Genomic DNA, 4,036 nt, shown 5'->3' on the forward strand with positions numbered 1-4,036 from the left:
TATGTGTTTATGCCTGTTTGCACTGAGCATCAGTTTCAGTGTGTGTGTATGTGTATACATCTACCACATGGTTCCTTTTTTATCTGCTGCATAGGCAGAGAGAAATAGACTCAGAAAAGTCAAGTACAGTGAGAGGGAGGCAAAGTCAGATGAGGGTGGTGTATGTGTGTGTGTGTGTTTGGCTGCAGACAGGGAAAGAGCAGTCATGTACAGTAGTGTGGTATAATCAATTGCTCTAGAACTGCAGTTGAAAAAACACCCTGAGGGGTTGAGAGAGTCATAAAAAAGTAGAAACAGTGAAAAGAGATCTCATACAAAAAATAGCTGGAGCAAGACAAATAAGAGCTGAAAAGGGAAAAAAGAACCAAAACATACGAGACAGAGGTGAAGGAGGTGCTAAAAAGAGTGAAAAGGACCCTTTGGACCTAGAAGTTCAGTTTTCAAGTCACACACTAGCACCTAACGTAGAATAAAGGATGCCTGTATAAACAAACTGAAACTATAGTCTCATGCAGTCACATCAGCCATGCTGATGGTCACTGAGCTCATGGGGCAATGATCAGTGTGGAGTTTATTCAAATACATCCATGTAGATATTCATTGATCATATTTCAAATTTTGTTACCACGGTAATATGTACACAAAATATGATACCCATCAGGCTGCGGGCAGAGAGGTGGATGCTTGACACTGAGATGTTATTAGCATGACATACAGAAAACTGAATGTGCGCTCTCCACTTAACAGACGGCAAAAGATGAAAATGAGAGCAGAGAGAAAGAAAGATAAGGAGATGATGATAAGTAGGGGAGGAGCAACAGAAGCAGCTATTACCAGAAAGGCTCTTCTCGTACATCCTACACTGAGTTTGGGAGGATATTTATGACTCTGCAGCCCCCCCCCCTTTTTTTTTTCTGCACATCACCCCCCACCCACCACTTCCTGTCACCAGGATAGACTCTTGTTTCTGTTTCCCAGGATTCACCGACTGGGGAAGCGATGACAGCGGATTATGGGACATCAATGAGCGAAGCTGTAATAATGAGGAACTTGGGATTTGGCCGAGGGTTATGAGTTCTGGACCGTACTCAGGGTTAGCGGCGCTAAGCTCGACGGTAATAATGAAATGTTGGTGATTTTAATTGTAATAATTCAGGTCCTTCAGCAACAGCTGTGCCGATCCCGGCTGTGGATGAGCCCCGCGTGGCTTTGAGTTGTTCAGATCTGGGGCATGTTTAATTATTTCCCCTCCTGAGGTTACACGACTGATCAAAGCTTGAACCCCCTTCCACCTTATTACTTCTCCACGTCATGCTGTGGAGAAATCCCTGCAGTTGACTTTACACATATCACATTAACCACACATCATACATTAATAAAGCTTCCTAGCACATTTTGCTATTACAAGTGCTTGAAGGAAACCTGTGTATATTGTACACCCATTTGTATGATGCTTAAGGGGTGTGCAGTATAATAGGCTCTTTGTTGTTCCTGTAATAAATAATCCATTAGAAGCATGAAATGGTTATCCTGCTAAGGTGAACTGCAGGATAAAGAAGCATAATACAAATGTTGTTAAGTGTCATGTATGCTTCCAGTCTGATTTAATATCCATCAGTGCAGAAATTTCCATATGAAAAAAACGCGTGGTATCTCCTCTTTTCAATGCAGTTATTCTTGATTTCCTTCCTACAAAATGAAAAATATATGAGGATAGCAAGCACTGGGTAAGCTGCGGTTTAAATCTTTACAAATAGTAGAGATTGCAAAAGGGAAATGTACGATGTAGAAATGTTGGCAATGCCCATTTCTCTGCAATGTAATGATAGTATCATAGGTCAGCAGATTGTGGTCCACAGATAACGGTGTGTGTTATTCCACAGGAAGTGAGGAAATGGAAAAGAACTGGTGGAAGTGCCATTTTTCTTAATCCCCCTCACTGCATCCTTGGCACCGCCACACCCGCCTCCATCCTCACATTCCCACCAAGTCCCCCTTCGGCGCCGTCCCTCTTACACTTCTCTCACCTCCTCCTAGGCTTCATTAGCTCTGATTGATCCTCTTGTCAGAGCTTATGGCACAACGATGAAGTGCATTGTTACCATCAACCCAGAACACAGTGGGAATGAAAAATCAGAGGCCAGCCGGGAAAAAAATATAGTAGGAGGGCATAATACAGAGCACTGAATAGTTTCCCACGTGTGGGACTAATAAAGGTTATCTTATCTTAGCAGGATTTCTGAAGTTTGAAGCTGCTATGATTTTTACTGCTATAGTCTCATACACTGTATGGCCAAATGGAAATTACACCTCCAGGAGCTGCTCGGCCATGGAAACCCATGATATGAAGCTCCCATAGTACAGGTTTCATGCTAATGTTAATGCCAGAGGAGGTTTCAGCTGTTTCAGCAACTTTCAGCGATGTGTCTAACCACTCTGCAACCCCACATGACTGAGTTTCTGCGGTTCGTAAACAGTTCCATTCTGCAATAATACTGCTTACAGTTGATGCTGGTATTCTATTATAGTACCCGGCTTGAATTCAGTGAGCTCTTTAGAACAATCCACACAATGTCACAAATGTCTGAAAAGACAAAGTGAACGGCAGGGCAATGGGACTGGGAACACCTGAATTCAAAGACTAACATGACCTTATACTTCCATCTATGTTATATATCTATACTTGAAACAAGTGTTTTTTGTTTGTTTGTTTTTTTAATTTTGCACTACAAAACCTAGGGGCAAAGCTGTAGGTTGGAATTTCATATTATGACAAACCAGTCACTGCATGGAGAAGAAAGATATGCTTGGTATCAGTAATGTGTAAATTATCAAACAATTTGTCCTACTTACTCAACATTGTCTAGTTCTCTAGCTCACATCATTTTATAAAGAAATATTTAGGTGCAGTAACTGTCAGTGAATTGTTTTTAGTTATATACAATTTTTAAAGGCAAGCAAACTTTTGGTATTAAATCATTTAGTATTAAATTGTAAATAATATAAATGTGAAGCTTAAGTCAGCCCACTGCTCTTGTTTTATGTGTGAACAAAGCTTGGACTGCTTCCTAAAGGCGCATTGATCCTATTATTTTTATTGGCAACATAATAGCAGTCAGTGACTTTTTAGAATTACAACCACAATTCCAAAAAGAGTTGGGGTGCAGTGGAAAATGAAAATAAAAACAAAGTGTAATGATCTGAAAACCTTACATATTTTATCCTTAACGGAACATAGACAACATATCAAATGCTTGAACTAAGAAAATGAACCATTTTAAGGAAAAAAATGGGTCATGTTGTATTGAATTGTAGTGTTGCTCTCATTTCAAGGCCATCTTGATGGGCATATGCTATGCTATAACATATATGTGCCTTTCTGCACTGTTGCAGCCTTTCCTGATGTTCAAGCTGCCAATTCCATGCAAGCTAATTCTCCTTTCTACCACCAGAGATGCAGGCTTTTGAAGTGAGTGCTGGTCCCACTCCTCTTTATTCTGGAGGACACAATGTCCATGTTTTCCAGAAAAGAATTTCAAATTTCAACCTGTTCAACCACAGAGCAGTTTTCCACTAATTCCATTTTAAATTAGTTTTGGCCCAGAGAGGGTGATGGCATTCATATGTTCACATATGGCTTCTTCTTTACATGACAGAACTGTACCCTGAATTTTGTGGATGGTACCCTGAACTATGTTCACAGACACTGATTTCTGGAACTGTTCCTGAGCCCATGCAGTGATTTCCATGCCTGAATTTAATGCTGTGTCGTCCGAGGTCCCGAAGATCACGGGCATCCACTGTTGATTTTCAGCCTTGTTGCTTGCCCACAGTTTTCTCCAGATTCTGTGTACTATGAGATTTTCACTGTATTTGCAGTTTTAAATTAAAGAACATGACTCTAAATTTTTTTTTTGTGGCTTTGTACATCTTTGCCCATCTTTCCTTTTGACAAACTCTGGCTCTCTAAGATTTTTTATACCCAGTTAACCTAATTATTTGTCAAATGTTGCCCCACTTGTTTCTTTTTACAGCC

This window comes from Astatotilapia calliptera, chromosome 14, assembly GCF_900246225.1.
Source record: "Astatotilapia calliptera chromosome 14, fAstCal1.2, whole genome shotgun sequence".
NCBI classification, from domain to species: Eukaryota; Metazoa; Chordata; class Actinopteri; order Cichliformes; family Cichlidae; genus Astatotilapia; species Astatotilapia calliptera.